The sequence below is a fragment of the Lolium rigidum genome, chromosome 6, assembly GCF_022539505.1.
Source record: "Lolium rigidum isolate FL_2022 chromosome 6, APGP_CSIRO_Lrig_0.1, whole genome shotgun sequence".
In the NCBI taxonomy this organism is placed as follows: domain Eukaryota; kingdom Viridiplantae; phylum Streptophyta; class Magnoliopsida; order Poales; family Poaceae; genus Lolium; species Lolium rigidum.
Genome location: NC_061513.1, coordinates 214,966,969 through 214,986,737, shown reverse-complemented (window position 1 = coordinate 214,986,737; position 19,769 = coordinate 214,966,969). Strand labels below are relative to the sequence as shown.

At 45.2% G+C, this 19,769-nt stretch overlaps 1 pseudogene; it reads left to right on the top strand.

Moving 5' to 3' along the window:
* Positions 1–4,836: 4,836 nt before the first annotated feature.
* LOC124665122 lies at positions 4,837–18,550 on the top strand (annotated as a pseudogene).
* Positions 18,551–19,769: the final 1,219 nt, after the last annotated feature.

Below are 19,769 nucleotides of genomic sequence, written 5' to 3'. Positions count from 1 at the left end.
CACCAAGGGGCCGACACGGGATTGCCGGCGTTTCTATTGTGTTTGGAAAAGCACCGACGCTTTTTGGAACGCGCTGGTGCAAGCCCATTTTCGATACCGGCCCTTAAAATGCTATCGGCGAGATGGGCGCTACAGCTGGAGATGCTCTTAGTGATTGATCGGCCCGTTCTTAACTCGCCGTGGCCTGAATTTTAGCAAGTTTCAGTTAGCTTTGTATCCAAAAGTATATATAACATCGAAACACATGAGTTTGTACGTTGTAACCTCGACTCTCTAGGTTATTTACCGGTGCACAATTACGCTATATTCATGATCGTTTCTACAACATGTGAAGAATCGTGACCTATTTATGAAGGTGTCTACACGGTTAAAGAACACGATGAGAGATATTTTTATCCAACATAGATGACATCATAATCTTTGGATCGGTACTCCATCAGCTTAGATGCGTATGAAGTTAGTGCGATGAAGTCTTGTATTGTGCCATCTTTATTTTACTTTGTAGTTATCATTTTATCTCGATCAGTGCGTGTGCATTTTAGTTACGCTGATGCTAAATATAATGCTTAGAACTCTGTAAGTAATAAACTGCACTTTATTGGGGAAAAAAGTTGTACGCACCGCAAAAACTACCGCGTGAGTATTTGGTCCAGAGCTTGTTGGTCATCAGGTTGGCAACAACGAACGAAGCGTTTGCTAGCGTTGGCAGGAAACTAATCCAGAAAAATAGGAGAGACATAGAACCGAATTGAGCAGAACATGACACCTTGTCCGGTAAAGGTACTGTCCCGATCCCAAGTAGAAATTTCCTCAATAATCGATAAATCCGCAAGAGGTGAAGAAATTTCAGAGAATAATATGAGGAATTTAGAGAAGGGATGAGATGTGAGGAGCCAAAAAAATGGCGGCTGCGCTAGGTTTATGCCGTTGGGGTCCCGAGTTCGGAACAAGAAAAGCAACCAAAAAAGATTCTTACCACTAGATGAGCCGGTGTGGAAATAGGGGAGACGCGTCGCTTGGGCAGTGCAGTCCTTGTACTAGTTACAGATTGCTCCTCCTTGTCCTTACCGGTGAAGACGCATACCCCAACGAACTCACTCCGCTGCCTCGCATCCTTCTCTAACCCTGGTGGCCACCCACTTCGTGAGCATGCACCGCATGTGTGGTGCCTATGCTACGCACATCACATACAAGGTGGAACGACGACAACAGAAGGGTTCTAAGCAAATTTTTAAAGGCATTCAGATATAGAAGTATCACCGCATATTATTGTACTCTATAATGCATGGTATTATGTGGTAGTATCATAATTTTATTATATTTATTGATTTGAATAATGTCAATGCAAAATTGTTTATATGGTTTATTTGACATTAATATGTTTTTCTTGTTGTATGTGTTATAGTACGACATCTACCTATGATACCACCATGATCTCTGTCGTCATTAATTATTGGGAGACATTATCATTTATATGCATAAAATGCGTTTATATTACTCGCATGATACTTCCATCGCTGCGCGGCTTAATACTCCCTCCGTTGATAATTAGTTATGGGTTTAGTCAAAGTGATACTTTGTAAATTATAACCAAACACGTAGGCAAAATTAAGGATAGCTACAATGTGAAATGTTTAGTATTAGTATCTTCATAAAGTATATTTTCAAGTTATATGCATTTGGTATGATGGATGCTGATTTTATTCCTATTTTTTTTATCAAACTTAGCTAAATTTGATTTTGATTAAACCCATAGCATGAACTAAATAAAAACGGAGGGAGTGGTAGTAAATTGGGACCACCAACCTTAGATCCTGTTGAAACTCTTTACTTGTCAAGGCTTTATTAATTTAAAGATTGACAATTACTGCTTTTTATACCTAAAAGGGGGGTTTTAGTTGACAAGTTTTGAGGTTTAGGTTACTTTGATTCATAAAAGATAGGGAAACGTAGAAACGGGAGTCTATAGGATTGAGATCCATGTCTAACTAAACCCTATGGAAAGAGTAACTCACTTTGATTGCAGTAAATGGTTTTTTCACGATGTCTAACCTAATGTCATTTTTAATAAAATTTGCATACAAGATTCTTAAGGATTGTTTTAAAAAAACCCACAAGAACTCAATTCTAAACAATTCTTATAAAAAATCAAAGGAGGTTTAGATTAGCATGGAATTCAACAACATGCCTTGACTTTATCCTGTAGTACAATATCCTGGCGGATGATGTAACGGCTTGCTAGGTAATGAGCCCAATTTACTGTCAAAATCTTACGACGTGCAGTTTTGTTATGCGAATCACGTCCGGTTGTTAATTTGGTGACGATAAGAACGTGTTCATCGGTACCCGGGTGTCACACAGGGAATGCTAACATCTCGATTTCGTCATTGCTGATTATACCGATGCAACGCCCGATGCCGCGCTAGACGGTGTTGCTCAGGACGGGACCGCCGATGAACCTGTAGTCGTCTAGTTTCGATTGCCGGAATGTGGCTGATCCGATCGCCGGACATTGGCGATTCTTTTGTGTAGCGGGAAGACAATATTTTGAATCTAACGCCGCTAATGGGCGAAAGCCGGAGATGCGGCTGGAAAAATATTGTCCCCCCCACCCTTTTTACATCCAATCCGGGGTTGTTAAATCCGGATTTTCGCCGGGGTGGAACGGCTGGGATGCTCTAAGAGCATCCCCACTCGTTGGCGCTCCCCACGCCCAAATCCGGCGAAATTTTCGTCCGGATTGGAGGAAGATTTGGCCTGGGGAGCGCCGAAGTTCCGGCTCGTCCCTCGGCAGAAAACCCCCAACCTCGACCATTTGACATATTCCAAACAAATTTAACATAAAATTTAACAAGTTCGGCGACCAAGAGTACGTAAAATTGCTGAAACAAATTCGGCGATAATCGGCACAATGTTTAACAGAGTGCCGAAACAAATGAAGCACACAATTTCACAATTTTTCAAACAAATTTAGACGGACTAGTTGGCGTCGGCGTTGACGTTGCCTCGAGCCTCCATATGTGCTCCACCTCGGATCATCTTGCAGCGAAGCTCGATGCATTGTAGAGTCTCGAATCTCCCGGCGCATAGCAATGAAGGCGGCCCATGATGGAGGCACTGGTGATTAGGTCATGCAAGAGGACCCTCTCTCTCATATGGCGCTTCTTGCTCAGCCTGTAGGAACCGGATGCTTTCGCTCATTTTCAATAATCATATTGTGTAGGCACACACACGCTAGCTCATCATCTCCCACATCTGATCTTTGGACCAAGTCATAGCGGGGAACCGGACGACAACAAATCTCTGCTGGAGGACACCAAATGCACGCTCGACGTCTTTTCGCAAGCTTCTTGTTTCTTGATAAACTCGCAAAGTTTGGGGGTGCTAGGGTTCGAGATAGTCTTCACCAATATTGCCCACTTTGGATAGATACCGTCTGCAAGGTAGTATCCTTTGTTGTAGTGCCGACCATTGATCACATAGTCCACCGGGGGAGCATGACCCTCAACAAGCTTGGAAAAGACCGGGGAGCAGTTTTAGGACGTTGATGTCATTGTTGGATCCGGGCATACCAAAGAAAAGAGTGCCAAATCTAGAGATCATGGGTAGCCACCGCCTCGGGTATCACAGTGTGCCTTTTTTGTGACCCTTGTACATTCCCCGCCACGCAAACGGACGGCTTCTTCCAGTTGCCAATGCATGCAATCCAATGCTTCCAAGCATCCCTGGAAAACCCCTAGCTTCATTTGTTGCAAGGATCCTCCGAGTGTCTTCGACGATGCGGTGATCTCAAGCAATAGTCCCCGAACATCGCTATGACGGCCCTGCTGATAACCGGTAGAAACAATCAAGGGCGGTGGACTCCGCCATCCGAAGATAGTCATCCGCACCATCACCGGGAGCTCCATACGCCAAGCATCCTTATAGCCACCGTGCACTTCGCGATGACGAAAATCCAACCAAACCGATCAGCAATCCGCCTTGCATCCGAAGTAGGGATCAAAGTCTCGGATGGCATAACAATTTGCAGAAAATAGCTTCAGCTCATCCCGAAACGACGCCGAAAACACCCTCACCGTGCAATGGATTGTCGGCGAAGTAGTTCCGCGTACAACATGCAGCAGCCCTCCATTCGCTGTTCTCGGCTTGCACTTCCGGCGACCGGTGCCGACCCACCACGTCGACCGCGCCTGCCGATCCGGCGTACATGCTTGCCAAGCAACCGAGGATCATCATGTGCTCGTCGTCTATGGGCGAGCCGCCGCCATCTCTTCTTGCATAAGCTCGACGAACATCTGCTCCTCCTCTTCGTCCGAGTCCATGGCCGGGCGAGGCAAATGGACGAACACCCGATGGGCGTGGTCGAGGCAACCCGAGCCGCGAGCGACGAGAGCGAGCCAAAGTCGGAAAACAGAGGGCGGCGGAAGAGCAGCCAGATAGGCCGGTCGTCCAAAGACCGGCGGAATATAGCGCGAGGTGGGGAAGGAGGGCGGCGACTGAATGCGGGCAACAAGCGGCGGGGTGGTGCGGCGGCGAGAGAGATACGAGGGGTGGGGGAGATTTTGAGCGACGTGGCGGTGGGGTTCGTGCGTCGAGTCACCGACAGATCGGGCCCTTCCCCGCTTTTCACTCGTCCGGAGTCCCCGATAGGTCCCCGGGGGCCAGGATGGTGTGATTGGCCAAATCCGGACGAAAACGAGGAACCGGGGACACGACTGGCCGAATTTCGCCGTCCGGATGGGAAAAACGTCACTGGAGGGCCTCATCGGGGGACGAGTGAAGATGCTCTAACATCTCGATTTGGTCATTGCTGAATACCCCTCCACAATCGTCAGCAGCTACTCCAGTATATATTACTATTCGAGCAAATCGGCAGCAGCATCAGCTACCGCCGCCGCCTGCAGCTTCGTGGAAATGGGCAAGAAAGCTATCCGATACGCCGTGGTCAGTACTCGTCGGCGGGACGGTGACGTTGACGTTGACCTTGCCGTGGCCTCGTCGCAGGTGGATGCCTTCGCGGCCGAGCCATTCAAGGGCAACCCCGCAGCGGTATGCCTCCTCGAAGACGAGGGCGTCGCAGCGGACGAGCGGTGGATGCAGTCCGTCGCCGCCGAGTTCAACCTTTCAGATACAGCGTTCCTCGTCCGCGACTCCACCCGGCCAGCCGGCACCGCCGCGCGGTTCCACCTCCGATGGTTCACTCCCGTCACTGAGGTATCCTAGCTCCCCATTCGTCCCCTCCACGAATCTCAGAGCCGCCTTTTACTACCAGCATCGATCTCAAGTCCTGAATCCGTCCCGTCGAGTTGCACAATATCTCGCCCTTGACTCATCTGCACTAACTATCGAATTATATGGTGCCTACCCATCTCCATCTGCTTGAGCATTTGCTGCATGCAGTTCTGCTCGTGCGTTGCGGTTTTCAGGTCAACCTCTGCGGGCACGCGACGCTGGCCTCGGCGCACTTCCTCTTCAAGACTGTTCTTGCCGAGCATGGCATGGTGGAGTTCATGACCAGGTCCGGGATTCTAACTGCCAAGAAAGTTACTACACCAGGGAGTACTGAAGAAGAGCAGGGGAAGCTGTTCATTGAGCTGGATTTCCCCATGGACAATTTTGTGGGTTGCGACACCGCCAACAATGTGCCTTTGATCCCAGAGACCCTAAACGGCGCATCTCTTGTCAGTGTTCACAAATCGAAGGCCGATGGTGACCTCATTGTACCGTCTCTAAACTTTTTTTTTGCTTGCATATTTACTTTCGAGAATCAGCTTTGTCATCTTAAAATAAAGCATGCTGGTGCAGCTGTGACCATTCTTTAAGCTGGGCAACTGTCTCTTCGCTTATTACTCACTTAGACCACTTTTACTTCAGAAACATTAATTGCTTATTGTTACAGGACCGGCACCTGCTGGATCTGGATATGACTTCTTCACACGTTTCTTCTGCCCAAAATTTGGGATAGATGAGGTGATATCCTTTCTTAATCCGAAGTTGTACATAAAATTTCGAAGCTTGTTTTAACTTAACACGTCATTGACCATTTCTTGTACCAATATACTACTATGTTGATAACTATAACAAGAGTCCTGTATAATTACCTCTCCAAAGTCCCCGCACTTAATTCTGCGCAGGTTTCACGTATGTTGCATCTTTCACAGTACTGAACCTATGGATACCACAGTCTTGTAGGCTTTTCTACTTCCAGAATGTTCTAAACGTTTGTTAACGAAGTAGATTGGAACCGCCTCAGGTACGTGTTAATATAAGCAACAGAAAACCTGTGCGTGGCATTACAGGATCATGGTTCGGAACAGAAAACGTGGGAACAGACCTGAACCTATACAACCTGAACCTATACAAGATAACACGTACAGGAGCTGTTTCAAGATTTAGGTTAGCCTAAACTTATGAAGATTTCTAACAGGAAGAGCCTTATCGAACTCCATCATGCAACTTGATCTTTGCTAGAGACAAATATTATAGCCAATTTCTTTGCAAGCAACTCTCTCTCGAACAAAGTGAAAATCTATCTCAATGTGCTTTAGTACGAAGCACGAAAAACTGGGTTTTGCAGCCTGTGCATCTAGATTATCACACCAAAGACATGGTTTCTCTTGCAACTTAACTCCAAGTTCATTCTAAAGAGCTTCAACCCGGATCATCTCAAATGTAGCATTAGCTAATGATTTATACTCGCCACCGTACTAGACCTTGAAACAAGATGGCTTGTTTCCAGCACTCCAAGAAACTAGATTTGGTCCAATGAATATAGCAAAACCCCGTGAGCGCCTATCATCCAGACATCCTGCCCAATGCGCATCTCGAAAAAGCACTTAAAAGTGTAGAAGTAGATGGTTAGAAAGGTTATACCAAAACCAAGCGTATCCTTGACATAGCGCATTATCCTCTTGACAGCTGTCCAATGAGCGATGGTTGGAGCGTGAAAATTGACATACTTTGTTCTGTCGAGAAAGCCAAATCTAGTCTAGTGAGAGTGAGATATCGCAAACCTCCAACAATACTTCGTATTTGGTACTATGTTCAGGACCAAGAGGATCTCCAACAACAAAGGGATAGAGGATGCTGTAGTAGATGAGGTGTAGGAGCGGATCACACATTGTCATGCACCAAGTTTGCTGAGCAAATCAAATGCATATTTTTCCCGGGCTTAACGGCAACCCCTTTGGCGACCTCTTCACTTCAATGCCTAAGAAATGATCTTAGTTCACCAAGATCCTTGATAGCAAAATTTTCATTTAATTGTCGAAGCAAAGCTAGAATAGCACCATCAGAAGAGCTAGTAACTATTATATCATCAACATAGATCAGAATATAGATAGTAATTCCTGCCTTCTGGAAAAAAAACAATCAAGTGTCTGCCTTGAAAGGAACAAAACCAAGATCATGCAATTTTGAACTAAGTCTAGAGTACCATGCTCGAGGAGCTTGTTTCAAGCCATACAAGGCTTTGTCAAGTTTGCAAACATGATGACGAGCATTGGGATTTTCAAAACCTGGTGGTTGCCTCATGTAGACTTCCTCCTCCAGAACACCATGCAAAAACGCGTTCTTGACATCTAGCTGTCGCAAATTCCAACCTCTGGAGACTGAAATAGCTAACACTGTTATGATAATAGCTACTTTAACAACTGGACTAAAAGTATCTTCATAATCAATACCATATCGTTGTTTGAAACCTTTTGCAACAAGACCGAGCATTTCTACCTATCAATGGTTGCCATCGCCTGTCGCTTGATTCGATAAACCCATTTGGCAGGTCTATCAAATTTCGACCAGAACTTGAAGGAACTAAATGCCATGTGTTGTTTTTGAGCAAGGCATCATGTTCTTCCTCCTTTGTTAGTGCGCCGGTGAGGATCTTCAAGTGCCTCGGACGGAGAGCGTGGTTCATCCGTAGATACAAGCAAACCATACCTTACAATGTCATCAAGTATAAACTTTGCGGATTTTTGATACCCTTTTGAAGTCGAGTTTGTACGCGAGCCACGAGAGATATTTGCGGCGGAGAATGCACAAAGATCCGGGAGAACGCGCACCGAATCTTCATCGGAATCATCATTGTTTTCGGCACCGGATTCTTCACCGGATCGAGCGACCAATGATTGGCTGACCGGCCGTGAGCAGCGACATGACGCAGACAATCGATGCATGCTGTCTTCGCCGTCGGGTGTGTGTTCGCCGGGCAACGCCGCTTGCGTAGGCGTGGCTGTCGCCGCTGAACCGGCCAGCAGTGCGGTGGATCGGGGACCGGGGACGCCGGCGATAAACAATCGGGCGACGCGCGCGGGAGCTCACGGGAGTGGATGGCTGCACCTCGGGAGCAGCATGCCTATCCACCCCGGGATCATCACGCACAGTATACGAGGTGCGAGGAGGATCATGGTGGGATCGCGCGCTAGATTCGTCTTCTTCTTCAGAATTTGATTGTGACTCATTTTGAGTGATTTCTTCGGGCATGGAGTTTTGGCTCCCGGGTGCATCTAATCTTGTTATCTCTACCGTTATAAAGTGCTTGGAGATTGATATACCAGAGACAAAAGTCTGACATGCAAGCAGCAGTAATACATGAATACGCCGGTGGCCCCGTGTATGCTGGTACCCTTGGCCCACGGGAAAGTAACCGGCGTATGACGACGAGTTTGCTGAGATTGACGGACGTGTCGTGCACTCGTGCTGACGAGTTGGACCTGAGGAACATGTCGAGGTGGGGTACCTGGACCATGACGAATGAAAACGAAAACGAGATTGGTATCGCCATGACGGTGCCACAGAACTGTAGAAGCTCCTCGGCTGTTCCCCATGTTCTGGATTCCGGCGATTCAGCTGGCGGTTAGGCAAGGAAAGCGGCGAGGGTGCACGCCACTAGGCGAGATACCGGCGACGGCTATGGACTCCCCCCTCCCCCCGCCCCGTGCTGAAACCAGTGAGCAGGTTAGTGGATGCGATTTTTCCCGATTCGAAACTATGGAGGTTAATTTTGTCTCGGATTATGACCAGGAGAATTCATGTCTGTCATTGAAGTGCGGCAATCTATGGGGGCGCAGCTGATGGAGCAGCGAATTCTGAAGGTGGTCTGGTGGAGAGTGGAGAGTGGAGACGGTGTGTACAGCCATGTCGGGTCGATTGAGCTGGATCCCTTTGTGGCAGGCATCGTCGAAGCAGTAGCAGGTGCCGGCGAGGTAGAAGGTGACGGGCAGGCTGATTCCGCGCAGTGCACCGTAAATATGAATCAAACATCGAAGGGCTGGACCAAGAGGTAAATATTCCTGCCCAAAAGCTTGTACCGAGTGGATTAAAATGCAGTAGTTCAGTAATCTGGTTCCAGAATTTGTTAGTTTGATATTAGGAACACATGAAAACAGGAAAACAAAATGTGGCAGTCCTAGCAAGTTATTAGTCAAAATTTGTTTGTCAAATGATGCAGTCCTGTCTAGTTCGTGAAAAAAAGGGTTCGTGCTTTGTAGTTCAAAAATGGGCTACCGGAGGGTTGGACTGCTTGATAGGTAGGAATCTATCGAATAATGAAGGACTGAGTAAATATAAAAATGTTCAGTTATTGCTTAATCTGGTTGCAGAAAACGTCAGGGTGAATTAGGACTGGTTCACACAAACATGAGGTTATGAATTTGAAGTCGTGGCTAGTTGGTGGGAAAAAGGATCATAGTTTGTGGTCACTGCAAGTGAAATGCTGAAAGAATTATTGTCGTCCTTCCCTTTGTTAATTAATTTGCCATAACTAAAATTGTGCTTTAAATTTGCCATAATTAAGTTGTCGACAAATTATGAGAACTCACATTGTTCTTGTCACATTGTAAACTTAAACTGAGGCTATGTTACCGTACATGATAAGTGTCTGTTGGGGTATTACTTTAGCTATCACTGCTTGTTTCTCTTACATGTTTATTCATATGAAATTTAGTTTCCGAGGTTTCATGTTGATGTGGAGTCGCAGATTTTAGATTTATGTATGCAGTTCACCAACAAGTATAACCTCTCCATGCTGCAATTACGTACCTGAATCTTTTGCTGTTTCAGGGAAGTTTACGTACCTAAAAAAATCACCCAATGTTATCGATCATACTTCATTAGAAGTTTCCTTTTCCCTCACTCTTATCCATTCTTACAGCTTACTACACACTAGCTAAAAACTACTTTGGTTCATAACTGTCTAATGATAACCTTATCTGTACTTGCAGATGTTTACCTTCACGCAAACTGTCTCACGGTTCTAGCAAACATGGGCCTTCATGCCCATAGGCTGAGCGCGTATGCATCTCAAAGGCAGGTTAGCCTCTTCGACATGCTTTCTCGCAAGTATGTTATCTCAATCGCTATTCGGTTCTTACTTTTTGCACGTAAAGCTAACTTGTCCTTTTGCTTGTATGTACTATCTAACAGGTATGCCAAATTAGCTGAGTTAAAAAATTACAAGGCTCTCAAAGTTATATCTGATCAAATTGAAAACAGGCATCGTCTCAGATGATATGGTACTCTACAGTTATCTTACATCGTAACTTTAGAATCGTTCTGGAAATCATGAATGCAATCCTCAGATATGCATTGCCCAGAAATCCCAAGGTATGTTAGTTCCCAATGCAGTTTACTGGATAGGCAGAACCAAAACTGCTTCTAACATGTTCCTGATCAGGGTTGTGTATGCCATATTGCACCACCAAGAGGTTTTTGAGCCCTTTAAGAACCATCCTAATTGCTTGAGAATATTTAGACGGTATGTCTTATTGTACAACACTTCATAATCTTCTGTTCTCCAGATTCTGACCATATTCCATCTTCCTGACTCTGTCTGTTAGGTGTTGTATTTCTTCAACGGTCGAATAGACATGCAACAATTAGATGGGGAATGGTCTGTGGACAAGGTTCTTGAGCTCATTAACAAACATTTCCGTTCATGGCGTGGAGAAGAAATGAAGGTGAGAAACATATTGTGACATTGTTGGAATTTTCCATAATCAACTTATGGTAAATTATCTCTACACCTGAAAGTTCTTCTGGTATTTTGTCATTCGGTGCCATAACAATACATCATTACACGATTTCTAGATGTTTACACAATCATGATTTACATATGACAATATGAGCAAGAAAGTCACCCGGGGGAATTCTACACTTTCCATATGCTTGGCGGCTTATCCTATCACGAGGGTAAATATTTCTTGTTTGTGTAAGCTGATTTTCACATAAGTTGCTTATTATCAATACTTTGTGTACAGTACTATGCATTCTAATGTCAAAACACATATCTGTTCGTGTACTTGCTAGCTGCCTTATCGCATCCGTGTTATTCTTGCAAATCTCCAGCATGATCCCACTGATTTGGAATGCTTTCTCCCAGTGTGGTCTGTATTTTACCCTTGTGATCTACATGCACATGAGAGCAGAGGTCTGACTTGTTTATGAGCATCCCACCCTTATTTCCAGTCTGGCCAGTCAAAGTTTAGTTACTCCATGATTATGCATCACTGATTGTAAGGATGGTCATATAATTATTTCCTCCGGTGCTGGAAGAATCTGATTCAGAGTTCCGATATGATTGGGTTCAGCATTTGACTCAGTGTTTCTCTGAACTTTAGGCTGTCAGGCTGCTGGTGACGTTGACCATAAATCGGCATCGATGTGAATATGGGGAGACGGAGAAGTGGTTGGGGATGTGCGCCTGCTCACCCTGGGCTTGTAGAAGATGTCAAGGAGGTGTAGGGATGCTTGGAGTTTGCCAGAATTTTCTGTTTCGTCGGCGGCCGAAGGGTACAAAGTCAAGCTCGCATTCGTCGATCTGCTGCTTCCGGCACAATCTAGAGGGTGGTGAGGTGGAGGGCAGCGCTAGGATCGGCCGGCGAAGGAGCTCGGGTGCTCCGGCGGCGTGGTTGACGAGGAAGAGGTGACGAAGGACGAACTCCTATCGGGGATGGAAACGGGAATGTGGCGACAAGGCTAGGGTGGGAACGGGAGCGGCACGGCCTTGCTCCCCCATGCCGGTACTAGTCCTCCGCCGGCGAGGCCTTGCTCGAGCCCTCAATAGTCGAGCTGAGTGGCCACGCAACAGTAGGAGGGAGCTCCGCGCGGAGTACCCCGCGGGAAACCTCCGACTGGGCCGACCCACGCGGGATCCCTCCGACGGTGAGCGGAGGGGCGACGGCGCAGGCGGACTGCAAGGGATCGGCGGAGGGAGGACGGAGAAGATTTTAGAGTTTGCAAGCATAATTTGAACGATTTTGAATATGTAAAGGAGTTTTTTTGTGCAAAATCATAATTGTACTGTGGTTGCTACAGGTCTAGCCGGTGGGAGTTACCGCTTAGCACTGGGACTGCTAAGCTGTACTACTCGGCCAAAGAACACATGCAGTCCAAGACAGAAGCGTTAGTCCAGGTCGTTGTCCAACCATGTGTACCGGCAATCGGGAGCACTTAATGTTGTGGCTAGTGGGACATGGAACACTGTTCAATAATGTGAATACTGAGATCAATACATGACAATGTGCGCACATGGGCTTACATCTGGCGGGGACTGGTTGGTCCAAGATCCAGGAGCATATAGACCCGAGAGTCAAAATGCATTTCCGGATTTCTTCACTGTTTTGTCTCAGATTTTCTCCTGTATCTCCACCAGCCTGCAACACATCAGTAATAGGCACAAAAGTAGACATATGATCATTAGCTTGTGACACATCCTCATGCAAGGTAGATGACATGGATGGAAGGAGAAGAATTTCCTTCCGAAGAAGAGGTCCGGCATTTGGACGAAGTGCAGCGAAAGGAAACACATTTCCACCAAAGACAACATCTCGACAGATATAAAACCGTCATGTAGATATGTCTAGACATTTTACTCCTTTACGAAGAGGGCTATAACCAATGAAGACACAACACTTGAAACGAAAAGCAAGTTTATGTGTGTTATAGGGTCGAAGATTTGGCCAACAAGCACAACCAAAAGTTCGAAGAGCATCATAATTTGGTGTAACACGAAGAAGCCTTTCAACAGGAGTATCAGAATTAATGACTTTGCTAGGGAGAAGGTTTATCAGAAAGGTGGCTATGAGAAACGCTTCATCCCAATATTTTAGAGGCATAGATGCATTAGCAAGCAAAGCAAGACCAACTTCAACTATGTGGCAATGTTTTCTTTCAGCAGAGCCATTTTGTTGGTGGGCATGAGGACATGAGACATGGTGAGAGATGCCAACTTGTTGGAAAAAGGTATTGAGTTTTTCATACTCCCCTCTCCGATCAATTTGCATTGTAATAATTTTCCTATTAAACTTGTGCTCAACATATTGCTGAAACTGAAGAAAAGCTTGATGAACATCAGAACGTTTTTTAAGCAAATATATCCAGGTAAACTTGCTAAAATCATCAATAAAGCTTATATAATAGGCATGTTTTCCCGCAGAGAGAGGAGCAGGACCCCATACATCAGGAAAAACTTGTTCCAAAGGAAGACTGGATCTACTAGTGGAAGTAGGATAAGGTAACTGATGCATTTTAGCTAACTAACATGAGTCACAAACATATGGGGTAATCTCTAGGGTGTAAGCTATTTTATTTTTCCTAATAACTTGTTGAACGATAAACGAAGACGGATGTCCTAAGCGACGATACCATGTAGATGATGACGACTTTATTGTGATGAAGGCATGCTTGGAGGATTCATTGGAGATGGGCATCAAAGGATAAAGGCCTCCATAGCATGGACCTCTAAACATAATTCTTCGTGTTGCTTGGTCCTTGATCAGAAAGAAGAAAGGATGAAATTCAATATAGACATGATTATCAAGTGTAAATTTATGCACTGACAAGAGATTTTTTGAAGCACTTGGAACATGGAGAATATCATTGAGATGAAAAGAATTATGAGGAGTGCACAAGACTGAATGACCAATATGACTAATGTGCATACCTCTGCCTTCTGATGTGCGAACACGATCTTGTCCATTATATGCATCATGAGTAGTGAGCTTGTTCAGCTCGCCTGTGATATGATCAGTGGCCCTGTGTCATAGTACTAGTTTGTATCAACTCCTTGGGAAGCAAAATTAGCCCCCTTGTCACCACCACGATCACCATTGTCACCACGGTCATCACCGTAGCGCCACCAGCACTCCTTGGCCGGATGTCCATGAATGTCATAGATTTGACAAGTAGTGTCGACATACGGAGTAGGATGACGACGAGGACACCCACTGTTTCCCTGTCATTGCGATGATTATCATACCGGCGACCTTGGTAGCCACCACCATCGCGGTGACCTTGGTATCCACCACCATCATGGTATCCTCCACCATCACGGCGATCACGATCATCTCGGCGTCCATAATCATCGCGACGATCTTGAGGTCTACGGTCATCACCACGTCCGCGGTCATCATACTGTTGACGCGGACGGTCATCACGCCAGCGGTCCTGGCCGTGCGAAGGAGGGTCCGGGCCACGTGGGGAAGGACCTCGACGTGCAACATTGGCCGAGGATGAGAACCCTACATCTTCAGTTTTATGGAGATGATCATAAGCTTGAACTTGATCAAATAAATCTGACAAGGAGGTGGCCGGGTTTGCACGAACATCGGTGGTGAGGTTGTTGTAGGGGCTTCCAAGGCCATTCTGAACATACCAGATGAGTTCATCATCCAAGGGTTTTCCTGCAGCGGCATGTTCAGAGGCAAGCGTTTTCATCTTAGCAAAATATTTCTCGGCAGACAAATCATGCTTCTTGGTGTCGTTGAGAGCACCTCGCAGTTGCTGCACCCGAGACTTGGAGGCGGCCGAGACATGAGAGTTGAGTGCAGCCCAAAATTCAGAGGAGGTCTCTAGTCCAATTACATGAACGAGAACATCAGGGGACAGAGCATTCAACAGCCATCGGAGAACCTTCTGATCACGAGCAATCCAATTGAAGTCGACGACCATCTTCTTCTGGTTGGAATCTTCAACCTCAATCTCCTCAATATGTGCCTTCTCAATTCCTTCAACAAGATCCAGGACTCGTGCACCGCGAAGAGTAGGAAGGACTAGGGCCTTCCAGACCAGAGCGTTCTTGCGTGTGAGTAGTTAAGTTGGAGGAGCCCTGAGAGTGGCGGTCAATACCGTCGTGGGCGAAGAAGAGGCCATGGGTTTTGCCTTGGGTTTTGGTTTTGGTTTGGTTTGGTGGCGGCGGCAGAAGTTTTGGCGGCTTTGGTTTTGGTGTGGGTTTTGGCGGCGGCGGCAGAGATTTTTGTCTGGCTTGGTTTTGTTTTGGCGGCGGCGGCAGAGATTTCTGGCTAGCTTGGTTTTCTGGGTTTGGGTTTAGCGGCGGCGGCAGAGAAACTGTGGCGGCGGCAGGGTTTTTAGAGTGGCAGCAGTGGCGGCTGATCGAAGCGGTGGCGGCTGATCGAAGCGGCGGCGGCAGGGTTTTTTGTCAGTGAGAGCTAGATCAGGAGGAGATGCTCTGGTACCATGTTAACGAAGTAGATTGGAACCAATTGACCTGTTCGGGCCTCGGGTTCGTGTTAATATAAGCAACAGTGCGTGGCATTACAGGATCAGAGTTTGGAACAGAAAACGTGGGTGCAGACCTGAACCTATACAGATAACACGTACAGGAGCTGTTTTATATCTCTAACACATCGTAGCCATAAATGATTTTTTCCATACCCCCCCCCCCCCCCCCAAAAGAAAAACATGGCCGGGTTCCACTATGGATCACAAGATAACGGAACAACAGCGTAAGTTTCAATAGTCCGAAACTGAAAACTAGAGAAAACAGAAAAGCCCCGCACAGCGCTACTGTTAGTGTTTTAGCCAGCGCCAGATATTTTTTTTTCGATAAGAGGCGCTTTATTACTTAAGAGTTTTAAGTCATTACACCCGACCTCTGCATATCTTAGATGCACACAGCCGTTGTTTAGTCTTGACATCAAAATAAAAGGCGAGATTACATATCATATCGAGAAATTGTAAAGACGCCTAAACTGGAGGAGATTCGATCCTTAGATTATGCTGCCATCCATGTAGGGAAAAAGTATCCCTCACCGCAGCTTCCAACCGTGAACAGACCTTCGTAAACAGGTCTCGATGCTCCACACGCTGGAGCGACGACCATAAGCGGAGGGTGATTGGTACACTGGTATATAACCTGCAACAGAGAAGAATTAGTACCATTAAACAATTTATCATTTCTACATAGCCAAAGCGACCAAATAATGGAAATCGCTCCCACCCTAATATGCTTCTTGAACCTAGGATCAATGCCATTTAGCCAATTCCCGAAGATATTGGTAACACTACGTGGCTGATACAAGCTCGAAGCTAACTAGATGACTGACCATATAGACCTAGCGAACCTGCAATTGAAAAACAAGTGTTTTATTGTCTCCTCCTGGTGACAGAAAGCACATTGTTTACTCCCTTGTCAATTCTGCTTAGCTAGATTATCTTTCGTGAGAATAACGCCTTTGCGGAGGTACCATCCAAATACCTTTATCCGCAAAGGGATTTTCAACTTCCAAAGTTTATTGTTATTAGGTGTATCGATTGGTAAATCCGGATGAATAAGTGCATTGTACATGGAAGCTACCGAAAATTTACCATTTTCATGTAGATTCCAACGAAATTCGTCACGACCAGGTTGTAGATGAACATTCGCCAAACATCGAAGTAAGGCGTTCCAGTCCAACAACCTCTGTCCTAACAAATCCCTACGGAACGTTACATTTGGAGGAGAACTGTCCATCACCTTAGCGATGGTCTCATTTTTGTAACGCACTATAGAATACAAAGCGGGATATTGTTCTCGGAGGGGTGTGCCATCAAGCCACCTATCCTCCCGAAACGAATTTCCGATCCATCCTTAATGGAAAATGTACCATGACGGAAGAAATGATTCTTCGTTGCCATTAGCCCAGCCCAAAAATGAGAATCACCTGGTTTCCAAGTAACATGTGATAATGCTTTTATGCCAATATATTTCCTTTTAAGCATTGTTTGCCAGGTCCCTTCCTCCGTAAGCAGCCTGAACAACCACTTACCTAGGAGAGCATTATTCTTGACCTCTAGGTCGTGAATACCCAGCCCTCCTTGGTCGTTAGGACAGCAAACAACACTCCATTTTGTCAATCGATATTTCTTCTTCTCATTATCTCCTTGCCAAAAGAATCTTGACCGGTAGTAGTCCAGTTTTCGTAAGACTCCTTTCGGCAAGAGGAAGAAAGAGACCATATGCAGTACCAAATTCGTTAGTACTGAATTAATTAGAATCAATTTTCCTCCAATGGATAATAACTTTCCTTTCCAACTGCTAAGACGTTTCTGAAACTTTAAAATGGGGATAATTTCACTTCCCGGCCTCTGCACCAACTAGGGATGCACGCAGCCATTTGGCATGAGTATTAAGATTTTTAACCTTCGTTGAGATTAAAGCATAGTCCTCAAGATAAATTGCATGAGTACCAGGACCAGCCTGGGCCTCAAGTATAAATAGGAACCTAAATTCGCTTCCATGAGAATTTGAACTCAGGTGCTGGGTTTGTACATTCACTCCCCCAACCAGTTGAGCTAAACTCACTTCCTTAGCGGCAGATATATACAATGAGCACCATCTAAACGAAACAAAAGGAACTGGATCAAACGACCACACATAACAAAGAAAGAAATAAATATCATCATGAGTTATTTTGTTTTGTTAGAACCAGTCTACCTTGTTCATATGGACTAGATTATAAGGAGCCGAGCTTCTTTGACAACCAAAACGAGTATGTACCCTATATCCTAAACCTCTTTTACTAAGTATGTATAAAAGAAACCTCTTTCATTTAAATCTGTAAACACATGTTGGCTATCGATACTCTCCATGTAATACAGCTGCATGTTTTGGCACCCTCTGATCGCAATATTTTGACAGGATCCTGTTACTGGCAGTATACATTGTGTTTTGGCACCCTATTGGTGTAGAAAGCTGGGGAAGCAAAAGTTGACTGGCATATCAAGTATGTGCTTAGCTATGTTTTCAGAAAATTAGTTAACATTTGAAGGTCTATGCTTTATTTTAATAACAAAGAAGCTACAACATGTGCTCGACCAGCTAAACCATCATGTTGGTTTTCCTTTGTATGTCCATGTATCGTCAGGCATCTCCAAGTGGTGGAACACTATACCTGGAACTAGACAACGCAAATGGGAGAGTCCAAATCAAGGGAGAAGCTGTTACTGTGATGGATGGGACACTCCTAGAATAGATTGCATGCCGTTGTCATCGATGTGTTTGCTTATGCAATTATGCTTCCAAGGACAACTGTTCATGTAGTTGTAGTATGACCTTCGATGTTGGCAACAACATTTGTTGTGTCGTATGCTGGTTTAACAATAAACAGGATGAGCTATAGAAAATTCTGAGCTCTTTTGACAACCTGACCAATGTCCGGCAAGTGCAAGCTCACTTACAACATTATTACTAGGAGTATTTTATCGTGCGGTTGGGGTATTATCCGCTCGATTACGAGAAAGAATGCAACGAACGAGGACAGCGCTTCTCTGGTCAGACCGTGACTTCAAAAGTTTGTGGTTCTGTATGTGGAGTTTTATCGCCTGTGATTCTTAGGGGTGACATGTGAACATGGTTGTGCTTTAGGACACCAGGTTCCCCATTTTAAGAAGAAATACACATTTTTGTATGTACCGAAGGGGTTTCTCCAGCTTCATTAACGGAACTTAAGGTAGATAAAAGATACAGTTCGCATACATCACGGCATCCAAATGATGTATCAGTCAAGCAGGAACCAGCAAACAAAAATTAGAACAAGAAACAAACGAGTCAACTACCTCAACCTAGTCTAAGCAAGGCCTAAATACAGTCATTGCTGATAAATCTAAACCACTGTCTAATTTTGACATGTTGGCGCCATGCCTTTAGTTCGATTGAAGACGTCACATGCCACCATCTTCAGCAGCTCAATTCCTTGTTCCATCGCCATTTTGCACCCTTATTTTTCTGCAATTCATTCCAACTATCAATCCAACAACCAGGGCTAAGCCCGCAAAATTTGACTTAAAATGGGCCCTATCGTACTAGAAAAGAGTACCAATAAAAAATGCATAATATCACACATTGTTCGAGAGTTGCTAATAGTTTAAAATCACTGGGCCTCAGTCCATTCAATTTACTTGTTAGTTCATTAAAGATAAAGAAAGAGAAAGGCTCTCTACAATATGCATGGTGACCAAGGCAACAAGGACGACCAAGGCAACAAGGACGCGTTTGGTATCCTGGACTTTCCTTGGCTCGCATTGGGGGCACAGTTTTTGTGCCGTTTGGTTTTGTGGGTTTCTCCACGTTGTTCTTAAAGCAACGTTTTGTCTGGTTCAGGAGGGATACTCGAATCGGCTGTTTTCAGCGGGCATGTCTCGTTCTTTTCTCTCGTGCGCTCTAGCGATGCAATATTTGCACGTGGACTAGCTTACGCTCACTCTCCCTTAAACTGCTCCACACAACCTCTCTTCTAATCAATACAACCATACTCTAAATCAAAATAAGATGTATATGAAAAAGATGCGTGTTGATGATATGAATCAATTTCGACAATCGGTTTTGTAAGGGTACATTGCTCCTAAGTGTGTTTTTGGTAATTAATGACAATCTTCTATTGACTAATGTTTTCGTTGTGTTTCTATTAAGAAATATTCCATAAGTATTTCTTGAAGTTCATATGTTGAATTCAAGTGTGGATGCCATGAATATAATGGTATACCTTTGGTATTGG